Genomic DNA, 17,342 nt, shown 5'->3' with positions numbered 1-17,342 from the left:
TATCTGATGGGTAACTAGAAATGGGTTAAAAATGTAGTGGCTAAGGCTGTGAAGTTGTCAAATTAATCTCATGGTAATTCAATATACCACTTTGCAGTCAGACCAGTGACCATTCGCTAGAAAATATATATTCTTACTGAATCATCATTTAGGGAGTTGGATGAACACCATAAATGAAAAGTCATAACATGATTGGATGGATCTTCTCCAGGGTTTCCATTGAACTTAGGAATATCAGAAGGAAACTTGTGTGGAATCACCGGCCACCAAGTTGAATAAAGAATGGAATCATTGGTAAGTAGATTGAAATATGGTAGTTCAAATGCTGAGACAAAAGGCAACTGTCGATTTAGGTCAGGTTGAGCGTAACCAAGGTAAGATGGAATTGCCTCGACAATAGGCCTTTGCATACTAGCATAAGGAATCTGTTGTTGGTAACCTTGATAGGAGTAGGTTTTTTGAGCATATCCAATATAAGGTTATTGTTGAGAACCAGGATAACTATGTTGTTCACCAAAACCAACATAGGCTTGTTGACTAGAACCTTGATAAGCTTGTTGTTGACTGAACCTAGCATGGGCTTGTTGACCAAGTCCAGGATAAGTTTGGTACTGTTGAAATTGTTTTTGTTGGTATTGTGGCTGCCACGATTGTTGATACAATGGTTGTTTCCCACCAGTATAAGTTTGACGAGGTTGTGGATAAATTGGACCAGTATAAGTGTGAGTCATCCCAGTTAATGGTAAACTGACCTGAGGTTATTGGATTCCAGATAGAAACAGTTGTTGTAAAATGGCCTAGGAACAATGAGTCTATAGATCTGAACTTGAGGGTAAGAGGTTAAAGGACTAGCTTGCAAAGGTTGAGATACAACCAACTAAGCTTGCAACTATGGTAAAGTCGTAATGATGGGCATAGTAGGTTTGCATGAAACAGGTTGTATTGGTTGTGATGAATACACAAGCCTTGATTGAACAGACATTGTAGGTTGCCATTGACAAACAGTGATTCCAAAATAAGTTGGACCCAAAGATAACGATATACTTCCATATGGTGGCCCCCCAAAGTATGGAGAATAAGCAGATTGGGCGTATTGTTCTCCATATAGAGGTAACCCGAAGTTAAGTGGATACATTGGACATAACCAGATGGACCAACTTGATATTTACTTGATGGATCAAACTGTTCTGTATCCATAAGTGAAGAACCAAGTAAAATTCTTGTGGACGACATGGGTGAAGACCATGGATTAGAAGAAACACTAGAGTGAGTTCCAGATACTGATTGGTAACCTAGTGGGATGGATGGAACACATACATATGTGACTCAGGTGTTGTGGTAAACATCAAAGAAGTAGCAACAGTAGACATTTTCGTATTTGTAACAGATGATACAGTCTCAGATGTTGTTTCAGACATAGTTAAATGACCCAATAAATGTCCTAATGAATCTACGGGAGTTTGAAAGTAAACAAGATCAAGAGGAGTAGTATAAGTTAATCGAGGAAAAGAAGGATAAAGATAAATCCCTGGTACAAAAAGAGTTGGCGTTCTAGGTGAAGTTTCTTCTTCAAATTCCTCTTCAATAGTAATCAAACTGGGTGGAAGGATTTCACTGTCAGGTCTGTAATAAATTTCTGGTGTTTGAAGTTGTCGTAACGTAGAAGTCTCAACAGTTACAGATGTCTAAGGATAAATTAGTCAATTGTCTTCTGGTATGGGAACAACTTCTAGTTGTTCAACTTCGGGATCCAAGTGTTTTGGTAAAAGAACAATGGGTTCAGGATGAATTTCTTGAACAAGTTTTGGTTGAGGATCAAGTTCTTGTTGGACAACTTCAGTTACTATTTCACTAAGTTCACTTTCAGTGTCCTCGGGTAATTGTAAAGGTTCCACTTCAGTAGTAGATAAGCCAATAATAGTAGGAGTAACTAGAATCTCAGTACGTACTGGTATAGGTGACTCTGGTGAAATAGATGAAGAACTAGAATTTTGTGATGTGTCGGACTCAGTTAAACAAGACCGCTCTCGCCGACTAGGTGTAGCTTCAACCAGTAAAGGCAGTTTACTCACTCTACTACACGAATGATGTGGTAAAGGCTAATTTTCTTCCACGATTGCTGATTGATTTTATTATAAAAGGAAATAAACAAAAAGAGGGTAATCTAGGCAAAAGAACTACCAAGTAACTGTGAACTGCAATATACCACCTTGGAGGATCCAAGGACTTAACATACGTGTAGGTAATCTCACCGAATGTTGTTTTCAGTATATCACAGTATACATGGCAGATGACTTGGTTACCTGTGGATGGATAGAAACCTAATGCAGTCATCCCAAATATACCTGAAAGTACATGGAGGCTGAATCCGTGTTACCATTTTCTAATGTGAAACCACATAGTGAGAGCATTCCCTTATACATTTCGTAATATAACACCACCTGATATATCCGAAAGTACATGGACGAGCTATGGTATACTTACATACATGGAATGAGGTACCACACTCGGTATGTATCATAGACCATTAGTGAAAACTGCTACGTTTAATGACAAAAGAACATGTCTCTAGCCTAGACCTCTAAATGTTATGTGTTAAGTTACAATGCTCCATTAGGTTAATTGAGAAAATTTTTAGTTGATATTGCTTAAAAGTTTGCCTTTCAGGTTCACCATGTGATGTTTATGAAATTCCTAGAATGCAACTAAGATGGGAAACATTCTTTTCATTTGATTTAAACAATGAAAACTGTAACTAAAAGGGATAGGGCAATCAGAATATTTAAACAAAGAGCATAGAGGACATCTAATGCAACTTTCCCTATACCATTCCTACAAGCACACACAAACTTCTAAATGAATTATGCATGTTTTTCTTTTCATTCCTTTAATGTTTAGATGAACATAAAGAAACTAAATGCACAAATGATCAATCAATTATTTTCACAAAAAATGAAGACTTTACAACAATTTATTTTTTAGAAAAGTAAATACTAATCAATGTAAGCTAACTTTAGGATTGATTCAACACTGATAAAGAAAACATAAAGAAACATTGGACAAACAAAGCCAAAGTGGGCATGGAAAATAAAAGCTAATTGGACTTCAGAGACAGAGAAACATTAACCATTCAGCAAACAAGATGTGAAATAGTTTGGAAAAAATCAGGCAAAAAGATGGGTTTTTGGCTTGATAGGGACCAGCACAGCCCTGAGTGGGAGATAGTGCATTGCAGAGCATTGTCTCTAGGCTAAGGCTGCTCTACAACACACTGTGTCAAGAACAACAGTGCATTGATGCCAGAGAGAACTATCAAGACACAAATAAGCACACATTTTGACCAAACAAGATTCAAAATGACTGAATATAGGTAAGTGAACTCAAGCAAAGTCTATTGGTGCTGCTAAGACAAGGGATAACTACCAGGAATGATGGTCGTTCCCCAGAGGAGTCGCTAATTTGTTATACAAAATTATACATATGGATAATTATACCTTCCCTAAGTGGGTAGTTACACTTAGAACAACTGAAGTAAAGATGTTTAACCTTTTCCTACAATAAACAGATAAGATAAAAGAACCTACTTGTGATCCTTCCTTTTATCTCCTTTGATTTTCTCCCATCGCTCCCACTCAAACTGGGTTCACTCAATTGGTACCTGCCAACATAAACAAAATATGACAACAACCAAATGATATGATCTATTTATTGTAAACAAATGGAATCGAAAACATTTGAACATACATTCATCATATATATATAGACAAAAGTATTAGAAAAGGAACAAACTTTTTTATTGATTGATAGATGGAGACGTTACACCCAATGTGCTTTGATTGTCACTCATCCAGCTTATTCCAAGTCCTCATCACACCAATAGAAACATCAATCCAGCAACATAACATTACTTTGACAATGATTTCAAGTCTCTAACCAACAATATTTCTCTATAATATCCAAGCTCCTTGGCTCTATGATGGGAGGCCAATTTATAGATGAATGAAAGTGGTTTTGTCATTAATATGGAATTGAATAGGTTTCCATAATTGGATGAGTAGTTTCCATGTTCAAAGGGATGAGAGGATATAGCATTAGATGATCCAAGGCTATCCTAAGTTGAGCTCATATTGATAGGATAGGAGTTGGGTTCCTTCTAGAAGCCTCTAGAAAGGAGGAATATACTCAGGATCCAATGAACATTTCAATGATTCTCACGCAGCGTAGGCTTGAGTGCCTTAGGTGCTCTGCAACGCAGCCTTGAATGGGGCTACCTGCTCTGTAGAGAACTTACCCTAACCAAGTGTGTACTAGTGATCCAAGGAAGCACTTCAGCAGGGTTTGAAGTTAGGAAACTCTCATGGATGAAATCACTCAATGAGGTGGCATGTCTAGGGCATGTAGCAACTAAATTAGGGTTTGATAGACCCTATTTACACTGATCTAATTGTTAGGGGTGATGTGCCCAAATAGACATGTAACACACTTGAAATCTAGTTCCATATCATTTTTTCTTTTGTTACATGCTTCAATTTCCAATGATTTACGATGAATATCTGATTCTCTGTTGCTCAGAAGTTCTATGTCTGTGCCAATGACCCAGATGATGTGGATTCCTTAATGTTTTAAACCAATCCATAGATTTAATTATCAAAACATTGTTGGAGACCTCACCCCAAATTTTGAACTTTTACTGTTATAGTTTCTTAAGCTTTTGGTGGAACTCTTATGTGAATGTTCCAATCCATGATGCGATTTAGTTATAGGTATACTTTCCAACTTTGTAACATGCCTCCTATCATATATACCCACTTTCACCAGCTTTCCTAGGGTAAACATGAGTTGAGGGGCTATTATGACATGAATCAGCCTCCTAAATGACCTTAAGTAAATTAAGATGACAAAACAAGACCTTGCAGATTTCCCTCAAGTGCTACAACTCCCCCATGAACCAAACAACCATTCAAGGTGTCTAACCCTTGAGCTAACTCTCCTTTTCACTAACCTAGGCTCTTAGTCACTTATTTGAGAAGGCCTTGAAGGTAATGTAGAGTCACTCTCATAGGTCTGCTTCCCACCAACTACGGACTTTTCTATTCAGTTTGGTGCTAGTGACCCCAAATTCTAAGCCACATTTTCAGGTCTAGGATTCAAGCCTCTACTCGAAAATCAATGAAACTTCCATAGATGATGAATAACATAGAAAGAAAGCTTCTAAACCAAAAACTTAAGAAATGACTTGACCTAACCCAATCTAAATATGACAGCCATTCATTAAAACACAGTGAACATGCAAACTGCAGGTCATGATGCATATATGAACATAGAGATCTGAAACATATATGAGGTTTACCAAGAAGGACTAATTCCCTTTCATGATAGCTACAATAATACCAAGTAGGTCAGTTATTAATTAACAAATCATTCATCAATTAAAAGGTCATAATAACCATACTTAGAACCTTCATAAAACCATGCTTATAACCAACATATAACGAGATAATCAACAATAATAGAACAACCATTAAATCCACATAATAAAAAGTACATCTACTCATGAAGACAAGATGAACTTAACCCTTATTAACCATATGCAAAAGGCAACCAAGTGAGGGACTTCCACGTACCACCTGACCATAGATTGGGATGAACAATTTTTTTCTTTTACCCAATAAACCCCATCCCATATTTGAAGCATGAATGTGGGATCTCATGGAATAAACCAATCCATAATCAACCAAGGGAATCTACAGGTGAAACTGCCTCCCCCCTCACACTATTATGATCTCACCTAAACTGGTCCTGATATCACAGAAAAAAACTCAGCTTGGATGCCTTTAAATTCCTTCACCATCTCTTGATGAATCTTCCCATCTCCACCCACCTATTGAGCGCTTCCTAGAGAAAACCATCTCCATATACAACCCTTGGGATTTTCTTGAGACCACCTAACCTGGATCCAAAACCTTTCGGAAATCCAAAGCTCAACCAAGAAAGAATCCCATCACACCATGGCTGTTTAGAAACAGAAAGGCAAGGCTAACACCATTGTTGAAACCTGACAAAACCCATGCCAGTGAAAAAAAATCAACCAAACACAACATGTATATACCATGAATTGTAAAACAAGCAAGGACATTGTACATGTAACCTGTTACCTACAAGTATTCCTGCTGAATATTCTTGATCCAAATTTTCCTTGTTTGTTCCTTGCTTTCCTTTGGTTTCCTTTTCCATCCTTTGCTTGCTTGATTTCCTTCTCCTCCTGGTTCTCTTCTCCTCTATGAGACAAATTCAAAAACAAAACTAACACAAGACTAAACCAACGAAAGGTATGTACTAATATTGAAAAGCCTTTTTATTATGATTTCTCTAATTTCTTCATTTCCTTAACTTTCCTTCAATTTACTCCTCACATGAAACCTATGACCTTTCACCTCCCTTTTCTCCTATTTTCCTTTATTTTCATAAATAAAATATCAATAATGCCTTTTTTCTTTTCAAATCCTCTGATAATGCCTTTGCCAATTTCCCCTTAGCCATAATTAACAACAAGTGATGTGCACTAGAATGCTTTGTCCAACATTACACTTCTAATACACGTCCTCATGACCTTGGTCTTATTTTTCCTTTATTAACTTTATTAAATTAACTTTTAACATGGATTTGTTATAGATCCCTTCCCCTTATGGAACATTTTCCTTGGTGTTATGACACCCATGTCCAGAAAACCACTGAAAACCAAAACATACTACTTGTGGAGCATTATAAGTCAGTTGAATATAGTATTTACAATGACCACTTTTGAAAACATGACAATCATACCATTTAGTGGAGCTTTATAACAAAACTCATTACAATATTTACAATAAAAAATACATATACTTAGACGCACTTGCTTCAACCAACAAATAACCATATTGTTTATGGAGATTTATAAATCTAGATCGATACAATATTTACAATAATATACACATATATACATATGAATATTTTATTTAACCAAAAAATAAAAGGATATGGTGCCTACATCTACAACAAGGGAATCCAGAGACTCACACCTCCACTCTCCAAGTAATATCAAGGTTCACCTTCTTCCCAAGAAGTCCAAAATCCACTCCCAAAGTCAAACCTGCATCCAATACCCAGTGTTATGATCCTTGTGCTACCTTTTTCCTCAGTCACTATTTATCAACTCATTCTTCCAAGGCACACTCCCAATGTATACATGTTTCGATCTGGCAATGCTAATGACAAAAATTCCATCCAAAACCTTCTCTTATTTGCTACATAAGCAATCTGGTCACCCCCTTCCATGCAGTCACTCACCTTCCAAGTTCAGCAACATCCCCTTTCCTTTGATATCCATCCCTTGGAAATGTTTCTTGGCATTAGAAGGTCTAAAAACCAAGGTGTATCCCTACCTCAAAACCATCATACTAGTCATAGCATGCTCATGGAAAGCAATGGAAACTATTGGGTAAAAGTGTCCCACAATGGCCTTTCTCCTGAAGTGCTTTACCAACATATTATTTCCTATTCTAATTCCTTTTTCCATTGCCAATTCTTGTAGTCAATTTCAACCGCCCCAAACCAGGCATTTGAACCACCCAAACTGGGCATTTTCCATGCTTTCCTATAACAAGCACACAATTTCCATTAGACTCAAAAGGAATTGAAATAGATTAAAATCATACCTCATCGGTTTCTTGTCAATAAGGTACACTTTCAATTAGATTTATTTCCTGCCACAACAAATTAAACTAGATCTTCTATCAAATCACCATGTATAAGCATATCACATCAAGTTAGCTCAAAACACAACCATCATAAATCAGAATCATAGATCACATGTAACCATCATCAATCAAAATCATTTATCACATGCAACCATTCATAAATCAGAAGCATAAATCACATGCATAATAAAACTGAAATGAAATATTTCTACTTATCTTTCTATTGACAATACTAGAAATCCGTCAACTAAGGGGATCTCCCCGATGTGATGTCTGAATTGAGCCTCAAGCCATTTGGAGTAGGAGCCCCATCTGGAGTATCGATTTGGCTACCAAGTTCAACACAAGAGATTAATACACAGGTATCTTCAGATTAGCAGTGAGTATGCCTTGTGAAATTTTCAACTGCGAAAACTATCAAGTTCCTTGTACCATAAGGAGGAAGAAAAGTAATAGTAGTAATCTATAAAAGGTACACAAGCACATACATAAGAATGAATCACTGATCAACCAGTGAAATATTTCACAAGGAATAAATGATTGTCAAAACAAATACAACACACCTTTAACAAGATAAGTAACAAAGCCACCGAAATAATTCAATTTATTTAGTACACATGAGAAATAAAATACATCACAAACATTCGAATAACACTCTTACAATATTCACAACATATGCATGAAAGTATGCCATCTCAATGAGATTTAGAATTAAGTAAAATTTCCAAGATACATCAAGAAAATGAGAACCACTAGCCCCAACAGTGGAGAATTAGGGCCATCACTTAGTCCTCCAAAACAACTATCTTCCTCTCCAATGCCTAATAGGAGGATCCAAGGTGGAAATTCCTTTACATGTACAATGATGGTATATATATAACAAATGGGGTGATCATTCACCTCCCATGTAACTCTTGGACTATCCTCATGATTGTTTGACCCCTCTGTGACCTTTCAACTCCCACATGACTTTTCACATTACGTGGACGACTCTTCGACTTTCACTTTACATTATATTTTCCAATATAGAATTTACATAATCCACAAATGATCTGGCACATGATGACTCATGACATGACATGAACATGATGACATGGAAATGTCAAGCCACTCTTTGCTACTGCTTTGTCTTCAATAAGAGATGTGTAATTATTCATCTTCATGAGAAATATGTTTTTTTCTTCATATCCACCCGCCAAAGGGTTATGAATCAGATTGAGCCTTCATGCGGTCTTGATATTTGATCTTCTATTGTAATCTAGTGTTCCTTTGTGTTCTTTCATGATGATCATCTTATCCCTTCAGCATCATATATGCCTTCTAGCATAGTCCCCTTCTCCTTTTCCTCCATCATCATCCTATCATGATAAGACAGAGTACCTGCAATGGAAAACCATCCATGACATGGCGACATCAGTCCAAAAACCTATAACCTAACATATTTCATGAACTCACATGTTAGGGTTGGATTTAGTGACTAGTTGAATGACTCACTCAGGGATTGTGTAGCTCCAGAGGTCAAGGTTTGGGACCAAGGCTTGAGATTGTGCCATGTGAAATTCAAGATTCCTAGGTTCAAGAGATTTCGTAGTGGAATGGATTATGAGCTCAAGGCTCAGGCTTGAGGCTTGAAGATTCCCACTATGAAATTCTAGAAGGAAATAGGCCAAGGAATTGTGAAATTGAGGGACTCAAGGACTCATCTTGTAGCACTGAGCCTAGAGACTGCGCAATGGCAGTTCTGGAGGCTTGGGAAGAGGGACTGTGCAGTTAAGGGATTGAAGTACTTAGGTTGGAGACTTGAGCCTTGAGTTTTCTCACTGCATAGTTATGTGAGGCAGGGAGGTTAGCTGATTATGTAATTGTGTAATTCAGGAGCTCAAGGATGAGGTTTGAGCCTTGAGATTGCACAATGCACAGTATTGACTAGGAAGGAGACATAAATTGTGTAGTTTTGAAGGTCACAGGCTGAACTTGGGAACTTTGTTGTAGAGTGCATTTTTTAAGACAAATATTGTGAATTTTATATTTCTAAGCCATAAGGATGTTGCTATGGGGCTTAGACTACACAGTGCATAGTTCAGGCTGGACAGAATGATGCTAAGTGGCCTAGTTAGGGCGTTTTCCCAATGGGACTAAGTGTTGGATTAGTGAGATAATGATGAGAAAAAGACAGACTATAAGAATTATCACACACTTATACAGTTGATTACATGACAAGGAACATCCAAAATATATTAAAAAACATGCCTTCCTCAATGCAACAACTTTGTGATGAATCCTACTAAGTGTGACACAAAAGATATACTTTGCAGCGAAAGTGGTGACACTTATGCGACAATGCTTGAAACTTTTGAAATGAGTGTGAAACATGTCTACATGATAGGAATATATCATTATCACAAATATTTCCCCTTGAAACAAGAAAAACCTCTTATTTACATGATAAGCAACACTTCCCATGCCAAAATATGACACATGTGATATGGAAAGAAAATAGAAAACAACATTGACAATATATAAATGATGGTGAAAGCGACACATGCCAGAGTGAATCTAACATGAAAATGACACTAATTAGAGTGAAAGAAATAAAAAGCGATAGTCAGAAACAAGAAAATGACATTGTTGACAGTGAAGGTGCACAAAAGCGATAATTAAAAAAACTCACCAAAATAGAAGTACCAACATAGCCGAAAGTGAGATACAGTCAATGAACATGTGCACTAATTGTCAACATGGGTTGAGCATATCACATACCTTTCCTTGACAGGCTATGCTAATCCTTTTTAAGATTGTGTGAAAGACTACGCTCATAAATTCATTACGGACTCAGCATGTGTAAGCAAGTGACTTTGACACTTGAAATCCAAGAAGGGAGCTTGAAATATTAACAAAGAATTATTGTCTAAGAACTGATTATGGAAGGAACGATCGAAAGATCCATAGTAGGCCCCAAAATGCGAGTGTAGGAAGAATTTTGGAGGGTGTTTATTGACGAGCCCCAGTACTACAACAAGGATGTTGCAACTCCTAGGGTGACCAACTGTACTTTATCAACCTAGGGTTCATACAATCTTGGAGGTGATAGTGCTATATGCACATCAGATGCAATAGTCTCCTCTTGTCACTTCTCAACTGGGGCGATAGACCTCTAGGTTTTTTCAAACCAGTCTTCAATTGACTATAAAGAGGTTGACTACTGACAGTGAATGTAAAGCTACTATCTTTAGTGTAGAAATTAAATTTCCTCCTATGTTAAGGAAATGAAAGTGATGAATAGAAAGTGCTATGAAAATGACATGAAATCACCTAGCTAGGAATTAACACACATTACTTGCAAAAGAGACCTAATTTAACCTTTCATTCTATCATCTAGTTATCTGGACTAAGTAGGCATGGAAATAACCCTAATATTTCTAAGACTGATAAGTGCATGCATTAGATAAATATTGTAGGAAATATTCATTTGTTTTTTCAATTTAGAAATGTAAATGTTAAACTAATCAAGATGATCTTTTGTAGGGGAGAAAGGTATGGGAAAACTGGTCAAAAATGGAATTGAGGGGTATGGAGGTCAAGTTGAATGCCTACCCTAGGCTCTGATAATTATTTATGCCCAAAACAGTTTAAAACATGCTACTATAGGGTTTCTTGTAGTTGCTATAGGATTTCGTGTAGTTACTACACTATGTCCTACTTTACTACAGGAAACTTAGTTGAAAGTTGTACGAAGGTAGGGAAGGCAAAAGGAAGTGTTGGGAAGGTGGTTGATGGTGGAATAAGGTATCGGGAAGGTGCGCACTACCCAAGGATTAGCTAAACTCTTCCGGATGGTTGGATTAACACAAGGTGGTTGTCCAGGATTAGCTAAATCCCTCTTGCTTTCTACTCCAAGTTCCTACACTTAAATTAGCCAAAAGCTGCTCCAAATCCTGCAATTAATGCACATTAGGCCACATGACATAATATCTCACCTTTACCCTTCTCACTAAGCAAAATATAATAAAATATGTAAATAAATCTGAGAAAAATTGATTTTAATAAGTTGGAGAGTGGCATTGAGGCCCATATAATTTACCTATTGATGAGCCTCATCGTCACCCCCTACTAAAAGTGTAGCTCATCCTCTAAGAAACTTAGCCTATGTCCATCTCTTTCATTTCTCTTATGGCCTCTTTGATATCCCAGGACTCTATTGACGGAGTTTCCTCTTGTGGATAAAACCCTACATGCTTCTCTATTTTCTCCCACTGCTTTCTTTTCTCTTCCTCATTTCTACCTTCTAGCATACTCAATATCGATGGTGGACTGAGTTTCAAACCAATCCAATTGATTTTGAGGATCTACAATGAATTCTTAAACATTGGGGTCCTTTCTAGCATATCTCATATCATTTAAGGGGAATGATACTCCTTGATCCTTAGGTTGTATGGTAGGGTGCCCCATCTCCTTTGGCGTGCTTGTTTGCTTTCATCACCTAAAAATCTCAAGATATTCTCAAAATGTGTGATTTCTTGCTCTTGTGTAGCTAGGTATCTTGACACAAGTTGGGGATCATTGGAGATGATGTTGTGGGTTCTAATGATAGTCATAGAATTGATTTGTTCAACTCTAATGTAAACAAGGTCTTTTCCTTCTCTTTCCAACACCCTCTTTAACTCCTTATCCCTGGCCTCCTCATGACTCATCCATGATACAAGGTCCATTAGTTGTAAGTCCCCCAACTTTGCATTGGGGTCCCACACATTCAAGTCTGGTAAGGCCAAGTTGTCTAAGTAGAATTTAGATATCATGGCCTTATCCTCTAGGGTGATTTTGTCACATAGCTCAATGAACTTCCTATAGTCTTTGAAAGGCATAGTCCCCCGTTGTGCTAGTGTCTTTATCTGAATTTGCAACCATTGATATTTGAGGTATAAGGAATATGATTTTGGTGGCATAATGCACTGGAGTGCCTCCATGGAAAGGGATGCCATGGTGGCCCATTGGCTCTCTTTTTCCTGTAACTACCTCCTTAGCCATGTGTTTTTTGCCTCTAGTTGAGATCTCATAATTTGTTCCCTCTCTCTTATATTTCTCACCTCTTTTCCTATCTCTATTAGCTTCTATTCCATATGGACCACATCCTCTACATTATTTGATTTGGCAATTTTCATCCAGTGATGTGTCCTTACCCTCTCCTTCTCAAGCTCAAAGAAGAGAGGGATGGAAATTTTTTGTGGTATTACTCTACCTCCCTAAATGAATATGTAATAAGAGCTCATATTGGGTTGTGGGTTAGGTTCTTGTAGCTCTTGGGACTCTCCCTTATATGTCTTTAGAGAATCTGCCCCCTCTTGTAATTTTGTTGTTGTGTCCCTGCCTTCCCTCTATCCTTGTTATCCTTGTTGCTTCGTTTTTTGTGTTTCCTGTAGTGTTGACAAAGTTTCCTATAGGATTGTTTGAGTTTCCTGTATAAGTATTTTTCCTTTATGAAATAGTGTCAAAGGTGCCTTGCATTTCTTTGTTGATTCTAACCTGGTGGTAGGTGTTATAGACATTTTTGTGCCTTACAGCTCTAAGCATGAAATTTCCATAAACCAAGGGATCCTAAGTCCCTAAAAGTGTTGTTCTGACCCCTAAAGGAACAAGGTCAAAAAATTACAGCTTCTCCCAGAAGTTCTCCACCAGAAACTGCTCAGAATCAGTCAAATCAGGATCATTTCAGCTACTCCACTGGCTAGCTGTGTTGCATAGCACCCAAATACACTAGCTAGGTGCGTTGCAACGCACCTAAATGCACTACCAGGGTGCGTTGAGCAGGAAATGACAAATGGCAGTGCCATTCCGCGAGGTGGAAAGACAATGGAAGCTTCCAGAATCTTCCCCAATGACACTTGCCTCACTGAGTTCGACCAAGGATGAGTAAGAGGCTCTCAATCTCCAAGTGGAAGCAAGAACTAACAGAGGGAAGCCACTAGTCAAATCATAAGCTGACTCATCCTCTTTGCATACATCTATATATGGATCCCTCATCCCAGAGATCCAGAGGCTGGAATTTTGTACATTGCAAAGAATTGCTGTTGGTTTTGAGATAGATATCAGAGTATTGGGTGATTTATGCTTTGTTGGAGGTGAAGAGGGGCTTCTCTGCTGGGAGGTTGATGCTGGATCAGGAATCATCGGTTGTAACTCCTCCTAGATCTTCTTGTTATATCAATAAAACTATTTGAGTTTCTCCTACATGCTTGTGTATCATTGATGTTTGTTACATTTGTATGTTTAGCTTAAATCTGATCCTAAGCTATTTATGAATATAAATCCATGTCTTTGTGTAGTTTTCTTCTTCTGTGATCTTACAGGAACTTGGTGAAGCTGGGCAAGTAAGGGAGCAGGTAGCTGGAAGCTGTCAAAGAGGAGAGAGATTAGATCAAAGGACTAGCGCAAGACACAGGTCGGTTCATCCTATTCCTCTTCATTTATAGTTCATAAAGAAGAATACAAAAGTAGTTTTCTCTATTTGTTTCTAAGGTCACTGTCACACCTTAGTGCGATAGGGTCGTTCCGAATGGACACTTTTCCCGTTAACAAAATGGCGACTCCACTGGGGACGATTGTCTAATTAGTTTATTGGTGTTTCTCTTGTTGTTTGTTTCATAAACTTAGAAGTAGCAATCAAACTGCATTTGCCATTAACAAATGCAAAGTAGACATCTGCTACTTCAATCCATTCACTGGATCTGTTTATGATTTGAACAGCTGATTCACAAATGATCTGATTTCCCTTTGTGATAGCTCTTACACCTCCTTTAAATCTACCCTCTGATTGTGCATTACTGATTGCTTTTACTCGGCCAAAAACGATAGATTAAACTGCAAACCGTGACCCAGAACCCGGACAAAATTCTCATTTCTGCCCCAGCGCAGGCTCTGTGAAGAGGTTCTGCATTTCAATGCAGTTCCCGAGAGGGCTACCTGCACTGCAATCCAGTTTCTTTGTGTAACAGGTGCGCTGATCAGCCTAGCCTTGTGCAGCTGAGGTTCTTTGCTTCATTTTTTCAGTTTTATCTCTGATTTTTGCAGCCTGTGATCATTGTATGTGTCTGTTTGAAAACCCCTTTTCTTTGCCTTAATTCCGCCTCCTTTGTATAAAAAGACTATAGATGTTTTTGTGTGTTTGTTACATCATTTACAGTTTTCCATTGCAAAAGTAGAATAGTCATACTGTCGTCCTTTGATTTAGATCTGTCGTAACTGTCGATTTTGATCGTAGGAGAAAGTTTATTTGCTGTTGACAATCGATTATGCTTTTAATTTTTCCTTTGGTTTGAATTTGTGACTTTCTAGTGTCGAAACGAGTATTTATTTCAAAATCGTAAAGTGTTGTAATCATCTCTACCTTTTGATTTCGAAAAGAAGCTTGTTTGTGTTTGTCACTTGAAAGCAAATTCAGATTTGTACATCAACTTTCTTTTTAGGCATCAATATTAAGAAAGTGAAAAACAAATACATGCACATGTGCATTTGCATATTGACAGTCTGTTTGGCTTGATTTAGGAAAGTGCATTTACAGTGTGCTGTTTGCTCTTTGTGAAAAGATTGTGTCTTTCTTTTCCCTTTGTAGCTAGGATTTTCATTGCTGAAAAGAGATAAAAGTTTTCTTATCATCTTTAGATTGCATTTTAGGAATTACATCGACATCTCGTGGTGAACCCAAAAGGCAAGCTTCATAAGAAAGATCAACTTAAAATAAATTGAATGAATCTAACAACGCTTTGGAACTTAACGCACAACATTTAGAGGTTTAGGCTAGAGACATATTCTGGCGTCGTAAAGCCTGGTAACTGTTGTCCTCACTGATGGTTGGGTGATTCCTCCACTTTGAGACGATAAGTGCCAGTACGAACTTGTGCTCCCACGTACCGTCGAGTATTTATTGGGAGACCCCTATAGGCTTAAATCCTTTTATCCATAGGAAGCCGTGTCGGCCGCCCTACTGATCGCAATGCACGAACACAGCATTCGGGAAGATTGACTTCCGTACCATAAAAAGTATTCTGCAGTTTTACGATTGGTTTGGTACTCCCTCTACATAGATCTCTAGAGCAGTCCCTTTCGTTCCTTTTCAGACTCAACGGAAAAGGTCCATCTGAGCACTTGTCACTTCAGGCTCATTAAAAATCGAAGGAGACTAGAGTCATCTTTTGTTTTTTATCGACTCTTAAAAACTAAAAAAACAAGTTGTGTCAAAGCGTCTAAAATTTATTTTAAACAGAATATTCATTACCCCTTCCCTACGTTGATCTTAGGTTGAGAAAATGGAGTCTACCAACCAAGGAATTCCCCTTGGTGGAAATCCAAGTCCCTTCTCCTCTTGGGGAGATGTTGGTGCACCCCATATGGCCACATTGTCACTTCCAGGACTGACAATTGGCTTGACGGTATGGCTCTTCTCAACCAAAGTCGTTCAGAACACCACTATTCCTGAACAATTGAATCAGCAATTAGACGAGTCCAGAGTTGCCCACCAACCTTCTACTTCCTCTAATTCTTCCTCTCCTCCTTCCTCTTCGCTTGATGAGGCTGGCAAAGCCAAAAGTCAAGTTCCTAAGGAGAAGAAGGAAAAGAAGAAGAAAGAGAAGAAGAAGAAGGAGCCAAAGGCGAATGGGGGAAAACGAGTGTCGTCTAACGAAAATCCACACACTGCACTGACTAGGCCTAAATTGCCATGTGTCATTTGCAAAGGAGACCACTTTCATAGAGATTGTCCTTGCATCCTCCGGATACTAAGGGACTGGTCTCCTCGTTTGCACAATCCGGTGTCATCAACCTCTGGTGATCATGTCGAAAGCACACCATCAACTAGTGAAAGTGAAGCCCCAGGACAAAAAGGGAAAGCTAGATTTCCTTGTAAACTATGCGAAGGCAATCATGCTGTCCACCGTTGTCCCTTCTTAGATGAAGCTAAAATAGTTTTGGATGATCGTCCGGTTTCACCATTACGACTTCCTCCTAGATATAAAAAACTCTTGCCGAGTCCGTCACTAGTTGAGAATCTAGCTGACCCACTCAGGTGGTCGGCTGAAGCGCCTATCATTGAAGATAAACCAACTGAATCCATACTAGACGAAAGTTAAAAGGTCGAGGCGGCAGTTGACCCGGTCTTTCCTTCAGGGGTTTTATCTTCGGATGATACAGTCACTGAAGAGAACAAGGATGACACCGTCCAAATTCTCTTCATCAACACAGACTCCGACGAACATGGGGGCAATCTACCCATTCCTTTAGCGCATGAAGGAAGTTCGTCAGAGCCATACCCGGCCATCTACTCGGTCCCACCTCCAAGCAACCTAGTTGTCTCCTTCGACTGGAATCAACTAGGCAGACCCCGTTTACCAGCAAGCATACCATTCCGAATTATCGTTCAAATATATAGAATGGTCATGGCTGGTACCATCATAGATGAGGGGGCTTCTGTGAGTATCATTTCCTCTACTGCTTGGAAAGCGCTTGGTTCGCCATCAATTTTTCCTGAGATGAGAAATCTGACAGGCTTTGATAAAGGAACCAGTCGACCTTTAGGGATCCTTCCTGATGTGCCCATAACATTGAGAGGGAAGACAG

The sequence above is a fragment of the Pinus tabuliformis genome, chromosome 3_2, assembly GCF_031772625.1.
Source record: "Pinus tabuliformis cultivar Carrire ecotype Pingquan chromosome 3_2, CPIR1, whole genome shotgun sequence".
NCBI classification, from domain to species: domain Eukaryota; kingdom Viridiplantae; phylum Streptophyta; class Pinopsida; order Pinales; family Pinaceae; genus Pinus; species Pinus tabuliformis.
Note: the sequence above shows the minus strand (reverse complement) of the source record.